The 14,396-nt window shown below is 42.7% G+C and overlaps 1 pseudogene; it reads right to left on the bottom strand.

Annotated features, from left to right (window-relative positions):
* Positions 1 to 12,994: 12,994 nt before the first annotated feature.
* On the bottom strand, positions 12,995 to 13,909 carry LOC118894558 (annotated as a pseudogene).
* Positions 13,910 to 14,396: the final 487 nt, after the last annotated feature.

Here is a 14,396-nt window from a genome sequence, read left to right as displayed (position 1 = left end):
CTCCTTTGTTGGTGGGAAGATAAAATTGGTGCAACTGCTCCAGAGGGCAGTTTGGCAACCTCTACCACATACTTCCAGACTTTAGTTAGACTCTGACCACATCTTAGCACCTCCGCTCCTGCCACGCAGCTCTGAGTCACCACATCTCTCACCTGGGTTGCTGCAGTAGGCTCCTCTCCCATCTCCCTGCTTCCACTCTTGCCTCCCAAACGGTATTCTCAACACATTCTCTATTCTCAGTACATTCAGAGTAAGTATTTTAGAACAGAAGCCAGATCACGTCACATGTCTTGCTCAGATCCTTCCATTGGCTTCTCATTTAATTAAGAGCAAAAGCCAAAATTCCCGTAATGGGCTACAAGGCCCTACATAACTTGGCCCCAGCACCTCTTTGATCTTATGTCTTATTCTGTCCTTCCTGCTCCCTCTGGCTCCAGCCACACACACGGGTCTACTTGCTTTTTCTTTAAATGTATCAGAGATCCTTCCATTCTAGAACCTTTATATGGGATGTTCCTTCTGCTTAGAACAGTCTTCCCTAGATATCTGCAGGGCCAAATCACTTACCTCCTTCAGGTCTTTGATGAAATATTACCTTCTCAATGGGGCCTTCACTCACCACTCGATTTAAAATAGCAAACTCTTGAGGCTTTCCTGGTGGCGCAGTGGTTGAGAATCTGCCTGCCAATGCAGGGGACACGGGTTTGAGCCCTGGGCCGGGAAGATCCCACGTGCCGCGAAGCAACTGGGCCCGTGAGCCACAGTTACTGAGCCTGCGCGTCTGGAGCCTGTGCTCCGCAACAAGAGAGGCCGCGACAGTGAGAGGCCCGCGCACTGCGATGAAGAGTGGCCCCCACTTGCCGCAACTAGAGAAAGCCCTCGCACAGAAACGAAGACCCAACACAGCCATAAATAAATAAATAAACAAATACAAAAAAAAATAAAATAGCAAACTCTTGATCCTGTTCCCTTTTACTTTTCTCTACTTATTTTTAAAGCTATTATCATCTAACATACTATATGACTGACTCATTTGTTTTGGTTTTGTCTGTTTCTTTCCATATGATGTAAGCTCTACAAGGGCAGAAATTAATTTTTCTGTTTTGTTTATTGACAGTGCCTGGCAAGCTGTCAAATATTTATTTATAAATACATTTAAAAATTACTTATTGGATATTTTTTGAATTGACTGAATGGTATTTGACTCAACAGTTCCACTTCTAGGAATTTATTCTATGACACACACATGCACAAAGTGACATAAACACTGAGAGCCACTGAACATTATTCATTGTATGAAAAGACTGAGCATCTATCCCAAGAGATTGAGTGTTACCTGAAGGGTCTATTGGACAAAGACTCAAACCAGATAGGAGTAAAAGTTGCTTCGTGTTCCCACTACCTCCTAGAAAGTGGGGGCTGATGTGAAGACCACATTGGTTATAGTCAAAACCACATTTTCTTTGCACCTCTGAGTAAAAGATTGGAATATATACCTGTGTGGAGTTGTACTTTTCTTATTTCTCCCAAATTAGTGAATAAGCTTCAATGTTGAGAACAAAGAAGTGTTCACATGCTGAAGAAAGCTGCCAAAAATTAAGGTCAGACACTTCCCTTTGGGCTTCCCAAGAGGTGCCAAACTGGGGCTGTCCCCTCAATCGTCTCCTCTGCCCCTATATGCTTATATAAACAGATTATAGAATAAGTCCAGTGGTCAAGGTTCTGTCTCCCAAGATATGGTGAAGGGGCTCCAGAAAACTCACTCTTAGGATGGGGGCTCCTGTAAGAAGTGGCATTTCCTTCCCTGGATGGATGTAGCCCCATCTGGAAGCTCACTGTGGTGTTGCCATTGGAGTGAAGCTCACTTCCTGGGAGAGCTTGAAAGTTGCTCCAGGGGTTGGGAGATAATCTGAACCCAGTGACTACTGCTTATCTGGGAATTTCTGTAAGCAGGAGGCCTGCAGGGGTCATCCACTGCAGCAAGGTGAGAAGGGATGGGGGTCGTTTGCTTGGGAAGGGGAAGGGGACTGCCCCATCTGCAGCTCTCCATGCCCTTAAGAAAAATGGAAGGTGAATTCACAGAGTACTGGATCTTCATGTAAAAGAGCATGAGGGAGAAAGTTGAGAGTGTAGGCTATGGGGTTGTCCAGGCAGCATCTGGTCCAAGTGGGTATACAGGGTTTGGGGACTGTATTAGTTTGTTAGGGCTGCCTAACAAACAAAATATATAACAAAATACCACAGACTGGGAGGCTTAAACAACAGAAATTATTTTCTCACAGTTATGAAGGCTAGAAATCCAAGATCAAGGTGTTGGCAGGTTTGGTTTCTTCTGCGGTTTCTCTCCTTGGCTTGAAGATGGTTGTCTTCTCACTGTGTCCTCACATGGTCTTTCCTCTGTGTGTGCAGCCCTGGTGTCTCTTGTATGTCTAAATTACATCTTCCTAAAGGAACACCAGTCAGATTGGATTAGGGTCCAACCTAACAGCTTCATTTTAACTTTTTTTTTTTTTGGTAACTTAAAACCGTTTTAAAGACCCTATTTACAAATACAGTCACATGCTGAGGTACTGGAGTTTTGGGCTTCAATCCATAAATTTTGGGGGGACACAATTCAGGGACCTTATCTTTTAGTGGGGCTGGAGGGAGACAGAGCTGCCACTTTCTGAGATGGCTCTCAGCAATGGAGGAAGACATGGGGAAGCTGAGTACCATTCCAAGAAAACCATCCCACCTGTGGGGAGACCCCTCCATCAGCAGAGGCTACCAGTAGCAGGTAGAACTAAACTGAGCCAGAGAAAGAGAGAGGTCTCCTAAACACTCATAAGTTGCCAATAATGTAAGACAGTCTGCTTCTCTTATTCCTCCTACCCCCCGACTCAATCCAAAATGCCTGATCTGGAAAAGGAACCAAACTCCCACTTCCTCCATCCAATGAAAGAGCTTCTTCCCAACTCCAAGTCCCTTGAGGCAATGCCAGGTCTGGGGAGAAGAGAGGAGATGAGATTTAAATTGAATATGAGGTGGGGATTTAAAACAAATTAAAATGAAGTTTAACTGAAAGTGGCAAGAAAGTTATAGGACCTGCCTAAGCAGTTGTATAGGAGGAGAAAGGAGATTCTTCAGAGCTCAGTTGAATATAGTGCTTGAAAAAAATAAAGCTATGTCAATTTAAACTCCACTGAGTTGATATTTCTCAACAAACTCGATACCTATCTCTCTATACAAATAAAGGAGCATGTCTTGGAAAACACAACAAACTGTTTTCAGTAGTTATCTCTAGGAAAGGGGAATTCGAGATGGGTGCTGGTGTGGGAAGAAAATGTACTGTTCACTCTATACCCTTTTGAACTTTAAAAAAAATACTGTGTGCAAGTGTTACTTAAAAAACAAACAATTTAAAACTAATTAGAATCATATGATACTAACAGAGCAAAGACTGAGTTAAGAAATTGTCCACAAAGACACATGTCAAATCCAAATATGTTAAAGGAGTTTTTCACCAGCGGGAAAAAATAATTATTGTAAGTTAAACCAGGGAAACTGTAATGGAAAGAAGGTGAGGTTTGCTGGATGTGAGGAGAAAATCTTTCCTAAGAATTTGGAGAAAGATCTATAGAAGATGGAGTAAGAGAGACCTGGACCAGCGCTCCAGTGTTAGAAAACAATGTTAACCGCTGATGCTGTTCCTTGAAGGGAGATAAATGTTGTGACAGATGCCTGCAAAGAATTTGGCAAGGAATGGGGTTCCATTTGGTATAATGCACTTCAAGGTTAAGCTCTTTTGTGTCATGTATACGTGGCATGTTTTTGGCTCAGTGCTGAACCTTGGGGCTTGGGATTGATATAATTGTGGAAGACATTAAGTCAAGCGGCAATGAGCAATGATTTGGCCAGTAACATTTGAAATAATATCTCACACATATGTTCAAGCAATAGAAATCACTGCCAAAATACCAGGAAAGGATTCCAGCAAAATAGGAAGGAAACAGAGAGGGGTCATTTATGTTAACACACCATAAGTTTATGCACAGATCATTATTTCCCCTTATATGATTAATTCTATTCTCAATGTGTTGAGCAAATAAAAATTGAGAAATCATCACAAAAATTGTGAAATCATCCACATTCTGTGTGTACAGACAGTGGCTTAAGAGTGGCATCATAATCCCGTCATCTTCCTGGAACTGAATTAAGCCTGGATAGGAGTTCTGATGAAATGAGGTGCAAAACTGGACATCAGAATGGATGCAACAAATGTGGCTAGTCCACATTGCCTGCCACAATTCTTTCCCCTGATAGTCAGAGATGAAAGGGGAAAAACTATAAAATAGTGACATAAATAGTAAAAAATGTGGGTTTCTGCCTTGTTTTAGAAGGAGCCTTTGCCATTGAGGAACACACTTCAACGACTCTATTGGATCTCAAAAAAATGCAGCTATTGGCTTATCTTGATGCTTGTTACTCATTCAAGCCACCGATCTGATGGGGGTCAGGCCAGTTACGTTGGATAGGAAGTGTCTCCCCAAGGGAGGGCTCGTATACTAACTCCTCTTGGCTCATATACACGTTATTTCCATTGGATTTTAAAACGGAAGTTTTTTGTTTGTTTACTTAAAGCCTGGATTTTGTGGTATGTCAGGAAGCTACTGTTTCACTAAATTTATCATTTCAGCTTTTTGGTGAGACTTGCAGTTCTTGTTTTTAATTTTATTTATTTATGGCTGTGTCGGGTCTTCGTTTCTGCGCGAGGGCTTTCTCTAGTTGCGGCAAGTGGGGGCCACTCTTCATCGCGGTGCGCGGGCCTCTCACTATCGTGGCCTCTCTTGTTGCGAAGCACAGGCTCCAGACGCGCAGGCTCAGCAATTGTGGCTCACGGGCCCAGCTGTTCCGCGGCACGTGGGATCTTCCCAGACCAGGGCTCGAGCCCGTGTTCCCTGCATTGGCAGGCAGATGCTCAACCACCGCGCCACCAGGGAAGCCCGAGACTTGCAGTTCTGAAAAGTATTTGTTTTTGAAGAATCATCGATAAAAAGGCTAGAGCACCCACTGTAGGGAGCTGAAGAAGAGGCAGCCAGGAAAGAGGGAAGAAACAGGGTCTCCAGCCTGCCCCCATGTGATGTAGGCTCACTTGACCACTCTGAGGTCAAGCATTGTGTTGAGCATTTTAAAAACAACATAAAACTATGGAGGGTAGATGAAGTAGATACTGGCTAGTTTTTGTCGACACACCATTCTTTTTCTCATTTATGGGCAATGTATTCCCAGTTTCCTTCTGGGAAACCTTCCTCTTCTACTGTCAATTAAGGTGCTTTGACTGAGGCTGCGCCCTCTTCAGCTCCAGGAGTGGGCACTTGACATGGGTCTAAGTCAGTTAATAAACTCTCCTGGGTCACAGTGATTGCTTCAGACTCCAGGAAGAGGCACGGGGCTCAAGGGGAGCCAGTCATAGTGAAGTCCTGGTCCTGAAGAGAGCTGACTGGTAAGGAGCGGTGTTCTCTCTCTTCTGAGGGATTTGAATGAGGAGGGATGCGGTAGGCAGAAACTGTTTTAGACATCTTGCCACCCTGTGGGTGGCGGTGGTGAGGCCTGTCTAGAATGTAGCAGCACAGTGGAAGCATGGAGAGAAGTGGGTCCTGATGAAAGCTTTTGCATTTTTTTAACTTAGTTATGCCTGAACCGAAAACTGCAAATTGATAGTTTCAGTAATGTGACGTAACATATTCCACCTTCTTTATCCAAACGTTTATTTTGCTCCAGCCATTTTGAGTGAGGGCTTCTGTCACATGCAATAGAAGGATCCCTACCTGTTACCGTAAAGTATTATGAGATAATGATAAAAATTTGAGATGTAGGAAGAAATTAAAAGGAAAAACAGAATCTAAATATGACAATTAAATCCCAGTAAAGACAAAAGATTGGGAGCTGAAATTATGGATAAATAGGTGATTTAAAATAAAGATACAAAGAATCAAAGTTTAAAAATGTAACAGAAAAAGAAGATATGCACATAAAAGACTAAAACCCATGATATAAAGGTTTAGAATATTAAAGTCGAGGGGATTAAGGATTAAGAAACGGAATTGGAAACAGTAAAGATAAAATTGAAGATTAAAAACCTCAGAAGAATAAAAATAGTTATGAAGAAATATTTTTGAGAGAAAACAAAAACAAAAACCTTAAAGATTGGAGAGAGTGATAGGAAAAAAAAATAACCCAGTCCAAAGTAAATCAGTGAGCATTCACACAAAGTTCAAGGTGGTGACTGAAAAAATTCTGTTGATGGGATGTCATTCAGTGGGGCAAAGAGCCAAGAAGGCAGAAAGCCCATAGCTTGAGTGGTATCTGTAAATACACAGGGTTTGTCTGCTTAATACTGACACATGGCAGAGCAGTGGGGAAAAAAAAAACAGCCTTCTCATCCTTGCGAAACTTGAAAAGTTAGTGTCACTCACCTCCCTCCACCACCACGCACGACAGGTCTAGTGCTTTATTGTCTGAAAATTTGGAACCTATGTGTACAGCCAATAGAGCCTGGTTATAGTCAATTAGACAACTGGCAGGAAAAGCAGGGAGACACTCAATACATTTTTTCAAATGATTTTCTTTTAAAGGAGAAATACTTGGAGAATATGCCAGAAATAAAGTAGCCCAGCTATAATTAAAAATGACATTATTCAAAATGAACATTTCATACTCATCAAAAGTCTGAAAATATTAAGTATTATTGAAAACGAGGGGAAGTAAAAACTCATACACTGCTGGTGGCAATCTAAACTGGTACACCACATGAGAGCAATTGGACTATATCTAGTATAATCAGAGATCCCTACATGCTTAGATAAATGCCTTAGAGAATGCTTACAAATATACATAATTAGACATACCACAATTACTTGTAACAGCTAAAATGTATATGAAACATATTAATAGAGGAATGAATAAAAATTGTGGTATATTGAATACATAGAGCAGTTAAAATGAATAAACTATTGTAATTATCAATGTGAAGAAGTATAGAAAACATAATGCTAAATGAAAAAGTAAGTTGCAGATTCATAGGATAGGCTACTGTTTACGTAAATTTTTTAAAACACCCCACACTACTATTTTTACTTTGGGACAAATACACATGTAGTGAAAGTATAAACATATGGAAAGAAACAACAGACACCATATTCAGAGCAGAGGAATAAGGAAGGATGAAAGATTTGGGAAGATTACAAAAGGAGTTTCAAATATAACTATAATGTTCGTTTACTTAAAACAAACCTGGTGAGGATGGGATAGAAGTGAGAGAGGAGAGAACAGCACTTGCTGAAAGCATTGCTGTAGGAGTAGAGTGGCAGCTCCAGTTTTTGGTTGGCAGCGTCTTTGCATTTTGGAGCCAGGGCAGACAGTGGGGAGGGGCAAAGCATCTTTCTACCTTCTTTTCAGCCATCGGGTTTTCTGCGGCCCAGTGCCAACACATTCATGGGTCACCAATTTTATTTCTCAATCCAATTCTGAGGGCTCTGCAAGTAGTTGCCATTCTCCCAGATTTTGCCAATTAATCGTCAGTTTTAGTTTTCTCTGCTGTGAGTTTCCAATATTTTCTGGGGTCTTTTAAAGTATCTGTCTGTATTAGTCTGAGTAGGCTAGACTATGCTGTAGTACTAAATAAACACCCAAATCTCAGTGGCTCAATTCAGTGAAGGTTTCTTTAAAGCTCCTGCAACGTCAACGCAGATATTCTTGGTCAGGAGGCTTTCCTAGGTGGCTCTCCTCCAAGCAGTGTATACTAATTTACCTAGACTCTGCCACCTTCTTAGCCACAGGGATGGAGGAAAAAGATGGTGGCAAATTGTGAAGGATGTTTAATGGCCAATTCTGAAAGTGGTGTACTTCACTTTTGGCCAATACCATCAGACAGAATTCAGTCACATAGTCCCATCTGGATGCAAGGGGATCCAGGGAATGCAGCCTTCCTCCGTGCCTGGGAGGAAAATAAAATAGTTTGGCGAATTCATAGCATGGTCCAGCCACCACATTTTATTAAGAACATAAGTCCCTGAGACATAATTTAAAACCACCCATTTTTTTTTTTAACTTTTGCTTTTAACTATTTAGTTATTATTAATCATGTGATAAGCACCTACAAACTCATCACCCAAAAGAAGAGCAAGGACCTTGACAATAACCTACAACTAACTATATGGTCTTCTTTCCTGCATCCCCTGACTCTATTCACAAGATAACCATCATCCTGAAACTGCATGGATCATTCCATTGTTTTCCTTTTTTCAAAAAAATTAACCTTTTATCTTGAGATAATTCTAGATTCATATGTAGTTGTAAGAAATAACACAGAGTGATGCTGTGTGCCCTTTACCCAGATTCTCCCAATGGCAACTTCTTGAAAAATTGTACTGTAGTATCATAGCCAGGATATCAACATTGATATAGTCAAGATACAGAACATTTCCACCATCACAAGGATCAATTATATGGCCCTTTAACAGTCATATCAACTCCCCTCTGGCCCTCAACCTCTCCTTAGTCCCTGGTAACCACTAAATTGTTCTCCACTCCCACAGTTTTGTCATTTCAAGCATGTTATATAAATGAAACCATTTCCTTTTGGGAAAATCAGCATAATTCTTTGGAGATTCATCCAGATTGCTGCACGTACCAACAGTCTATTCCTTTTTCTCTCTCAGTAGTATTCCATGGATGTACTGCAGTTTGTTTAGCCATTTACTCATTGAATAACTGGATTGTTTTTTTTCTTTCTCTCTCTCTCTCTCTCTCTGGCTGCGTTGGGTCTTCGTTGCTGTACGTGGGCTTTCTCGAATTGCGGTGAGCGGGGGCTACACTTTGTTGTGGTGCGCGGGCTTCTCATTGCGGTGGCTTCTCTTGTTGCAGAGCATGGGCTCTAAGCAAGCAGGCTTCAGTAGTTGTGGCACGTGGGCTTCAGTAGTTGTGGCTCACGGGGTCTATAGCGCAGACTCAGTAGTTGTGGCGCATGGGCTTAGTTGCTCTGCGGCATGTGGGATCTTCCTGGACCAGGGGTCAAACCCATGTCCCCTGCATTGGCAGGCGGATTCTTAACAACTGTGCCACCAGGGAAGCCCTGGATTGGTTTTCCTTTGAGCTATACAAATTAAGTTGCTATTAATAATCACATAAACATTTCCTTTGTGTGTGTGAACATAAATCTTCATTTCTCTGGAATAAATGCCCAGGATTACATGGTGAGTTGCATGCTTCAGCTTTTCTAGTTCTCTCACCTTTCCATATAAACTTCAGAATAAACTTGTCTGTATCTGCCAAAAATCTTGCTGGGATTTTGATAGAAACTGCATTAAACCTGTGTATCAATTTGGGGAGAATGTTGACTCTTCCAATCCAAGAACTTGGTGTGGCTCTTCTTTTATTTAGATCTTATTTGATTTATTTAATTAGTGTTTTGTAATTTTCAGCATACAAGTCCAGTACATATTTTGTTAGATTTACACTTACTTTATTTTTTGTGCAATTTTTAATGATGTATTTTAAATTTGAGTGTCCACATTGTTTAAGTATATAGAAATATAATTGATATTTCTATGTTTATCTTGTATTTTGCAAACTTACTGAATTTGCTTATTTCTAGGCGTTTTTTTGAAATTCTTTGGGATCCTCTATGTAGGTAATCATGTCCTCTGCAATAGGGACACTTTTATATCTTTCTTTCTTATCTGTATGCTTTTATTTCATTTTCTTGCATTATTGCACTGGCTAGACCTTCAAGTACTATCTGGAATAAGAGTGGTGAAAACAGATACCCTTTCCTTGTTCCTAATCTTAAGAGAAAAGCATTAATCTTTCACCATTAAGTATAATATTAGCTGTCAGGTTTTTTTTTTGTTGTTGTTTTTGGTTTTATTTCGTTTTGTAGATGTTCTTTATCAAGTTGAGGAAGTACTCCTCTATTCCTATTTTTCTGAGAGTTCTTGTAATAAATGAGTGTTGAATTTTGTCAAATGCTTTTTCTGCATCCATTGATATAATCCTGGGATTTTTCTTTTGGGAGTTTGTTAAGCTCCACTTGGGCATGGTATGTAAATATTTTTATATCCTGTTGAATTCTATTTGCTAATTTTTTATTAAGGATTTTTGCATCTATATTCATGAGAGATATTGACTTATAGGTTTCTTTCTTCATACTGTCTTTGATTTCAGTATCAGGGTAACACTGGCTTCATAAATGAATTGGGAGTATCTGCTCTTCTTCTATGCCTTTTGTTGGAAGAGATTTTTAGAATTGGTATTAAATTCTGTTAATTTTTTCCCATTGTTTTAGATTGGGGAATTTCTACTTATTCTATTCTGTTGTTTACTTGTCTGTCTACTCTGCTGTTGATCCTATCCACTGAGGTTTTTATTTAGTCAAATATTTTTGTTTGAATTCTAAAATTACCATTGGTTCTTCTTTTTAATCTGTATCTTTGTGGATACTTTCTATTTTTTGCTGGGACTTTCTATTTTTCATTTGTTTCAAGTGTGCTCCTAATCACTCACTGAAGCATTTTTTTTTTTAATGGCTGCTTTACTATCTTTATCAGATAATACATTTCTTTCATCTCTGTCTTTTCAACTATTGTCTTTTTCATTTAGTTCTAGATCTCAGTTTTTGGTATGCTGAGTAATTTTCTTTTCTCTTTCTTTTTTTTTTATTGTTTTGATGATTTTATTGCTGAGTAATTTTCAAACGAAACCTGGACATTTTGGGTATTACGTTATGAGATTCTATTTAAACCTCCTGTTTTATTTGGCTTCCTCTGACACCTCTCCGGCAGGGTAAGGGAGGGCACTGTCTCATTACTGCCAGGTAGATGTAGAAGTCCAGGTTCCTTAATTGGCCTTTGTTGATACCCAAGGGTGGGGTCCCTAGTCTATGCTGGATAGGATTGGGAGTTCTGGCTGCTCACTAGGCCTCCACTGAAACTTCCCGGGCAGAGAGGGGCATGAATACCTCATTACTGCTCCTCATGTGTCCTCCACGGACACAGTGGAGTGTCAGGAGTGGCCTCCTTTCTGCTGGGTGGTAGAGAACCTTCCCAAGGCTTCACACATCCCCACTGTGGAGAGAGGAGGGCACCTTCTGATAGTGCCTGCCTGGAGGGGAAATCCAGCTTCCCATCTTGTCTTTACTGAACCCACTGGGTGACCTCATTACCTAATGGTGGAGATGAAAGTTCTGGTTCCATACTCTGCTGTCTTTGACACCAACCTTGTGGGTATTTTGGAGTTCCTTATTACAGCCTGATGGGGGTGGGTAGGGTGGGGATGGGGCTGGGTGTGGGGCGTGAGGGTGTGAAGGGGTGTGCGGTGTGGGAGTATGGGGGATGGAAGTCTAGACTCCCTCCTCAGTCTTTGCTGGCATGGGTTGGGCCACAGTTTTTACACAGTGTTTTGCTGGAATACAGCAGTTATTGCCTACAAGTTTTCTGTCTTGCTAAGCTGCCCCTTTCCTGGTTCCTTGGCTAGGGAGAGTAGGCTTTAGTTGGGCCTTTTTTACTCTGTGTCCATTGGTGCTTCTATGTTGATAGCTTCTCCAGCTTTAAGTCTGGTCCATGTAAAGCAAAAAGAAAACCCATGGAATTCACCAACATATCCAACCTTGAGTCCCAACATCCTTAAATGGTCTGCCTTCTCTCCACCTTTTGGGTCTTCTGATGTTTGCATGTAAGTATGTATGTGTTTAAAACTGAGCTATAATTAACATATAATATATTAATTTCAGGTGTACAACATAATGATTCCATATTTGGATATATTGTGAAAGGATCACCACGATCAGTCAAGTTAACATGCATCACCACACACAGTGACAAAAGAATTTTTTTCTTGTGATGAGGATTTTTAAGATCTACTCTCTAACCAACTTGCAAGTATGCAATACAGTATTATTAACTATATTCACTATGCGGTACATCACACTGTACAAGTAGACCTCAGCAACCTGTACTTGAACTTCCATGGTGAGAAGCTCTCTGAGTAGCAAGACCAGCTGCTCTGGGATCCCAACATCCTCCCCAAGAGCGAAGGGACTGTACCTGGCGGAGAAGCGGTGATGGCATGAGATGGCCGTGTCTCAGCTCGCGGAGGGAGAAACGGTGAAAAGGTAGCAAGCAGGCGCCGTATGAACTGGTGAGCTGCAATTTCAACGCGGAGAAGCCCGGGTGCGGGCTTCCGAGTGCACCAGAAGCGCTTCCATCCAATCCAGGCCAAGAAGGTGCACAGGCGGTTGGTGGGAGCGAGTGGGAAGTACTACTCCCTGTGGAAGCAGCTGGAGTGCTCAGACTCCTCTGAGCAGATGCGGTTGAGGCGGAGGAAGCACGGACGGCCTTCCGGGAACCACAGCCGCAGAACAGCTCCTCGCCGCCCTGCTGCCGCGGCTGGCAACCCGGAACAGCAACCCCTGACACGCATGCGCACAGTGCACAGAGCGAGGCAGCGCGAGCGGCGGTCTGAGTGGGCCTGGGAAAGCTCCGACGGCCTTGCGTCTTTGTCCCTGTCAGTTCCGGCAGCTGGACGTGCCGAGATGTGTCCCTGCCCCAGGGGCCCCCAGCCCTGGCCGACCCGGCCGCAGCCGCTCTGGAGCCTGGCGCCAGCCAGAGACCGGCAGTGGGTTGGCCCTGCTCGGACCCTCCTGGAGAGCTGTCCCTCATCTCCAACCACTTGGATATGCACTGAGGGCCCGAGGAGGCCGTGCCCGGCACAGGTAACCTTGTCCGTCCTTGAGTTTGGAGTCATTGGCGTTGAGGACGTGAATCCCTTCCTGGCTGCCGACGCAGCGTGCTTGGCCCCTGGGCTGCGCTCAGAGAGGCCCTGTTAGGCTGAAACTGATGACCTGTTGATCCCTGGCCACAGGCGGGCGTGTGTGGCCAAACTGGAGATGGGGCTGCCGCGGGGCCTTGCCTCTTCGCGACCCTACCCCTCCCTGTGGGCTTCTCTGCTTCAGCATACTTCAAGGACTGGGGTGAGAGGTGGCCCGGCCATGGGCCCTGCCCCTCCCTGCAGGCACCACCGCCCTGCGCCAGGCTGCCGCCCGCTCCGTGGGCCCCATCTGGCAGCTGGATACCCACCGGGTACCCGGCAGCCAGCAGAGGCCAAGGAAAGGCGACCTTGCCCAGCATCCCACAAAATGGGGACACACTTGCAAACCAGTCTGACGAGTTACGTGGTTGATTGTGTTTCCAGTGACAGAGAAGGGAATCCCGCTCTGCCCGCTTCAGTTGCTTCATCTCTACACCTCCTGGCAACCTCCACTAACTTTTCACCACATTCATCCACATTGACCACCGAAAATGTGTCAGAGGTGGCTCCGCAGTAGCCATTGTGATAGAGTGTGACTTCAAAGTTGATAATATCTCCAGTCCTGGAGAGGTCGACAGTCAGGAATACCATGACATAGCACATTGTTTACAGAGGTGCAAACAGGTTTTGGAAAACCTCCTTAGCCTAGAGGTAAGGGATAGACATCATGACTGATGACTGCCTGGTGAACAAGAGCATCTCTCTCTTCAGTTGTCATGTCAACCTTTAAATTCTTCCCAGCCAGAAGGAGGACATGACCCGGCCAGCTGAGGAGCCTGACAAAGCCCTTGAATCTGATCTTTATTCTTAACTTCTTTGCTGTCTCCACAGTCAGGTACAATGCCTGTCATCACATAGTCTAGCTTCCTTATGTGCTTAGGGACTGGATGAGCTGAAGAAACTGCATCCTGCAAAACTACACTGTGTGAAATATCTCTTTGTCTTCAGAAAAAGAAATTTCTTCGTTATTGACTGCTTGTGTAAGTAGATATGATTGAGCAGTGAAGAGAAGATTCTGTGCCAGCCTCTGCGGGATAAGCAGGTGGACACCATTGGGTGCTGCCATATTGGCAGTGGTCACCAATACACCAGACATATTCAGGAGGGGGGAGTGGATGAAATGGGTGAAGGGGTCAAAAGGTACAAACTTCTAGTTACAAAATAAATGACACGGGGATGTAATATACAGCATGATGTTAGTCTTATATTTATATATTATATCCTGTGTTTGTAGTTATACCTAGAGGGAAGATTTGGTAAAAATACATCTATCTTCCTGGAAGTGGAAGCTGCTTTTCTTTTTATATAGATTATTTTTATCTCTACTTATTTAGATTTTATTTTACTTATTTTTAACTTTATGGAGAGAGTCTCATGCTGAACCTACTCTTTAGGGATTTTTTTTATGTTAATATCACATTGTTAGGAGTCATCCATAAGGCAGCACGTTCCCGTGTAGCTTATTCGATCTGACTGCTGTGTATATATACTGTGGTTTATTCATCCAGTCACCTGTGGATGGATATTTGTGATGTTTCCAGGTTTTTACTCAT

This window comes from Balaenoptera musculus, chromosome 4 (genome assembly GCF_009873245.2).
Source record: "Balaenoptera musculus isolate JJ_BM4_2016_0621 chromosome 4, mBalMus1.pri.v3, whole genome shotgun sequence".
NCBI lineage: Eukaryota > Metazoa > Chordata > Mammalia > Artiodactyla > Balaenopteridae > Balaenoptera > Balaenoptera musculus.
The sequence above is the reverse complement of the archived record's forward strand: the minus strand, read 5'-3'. Positions and strand labels throughout refer to the sequence as shown.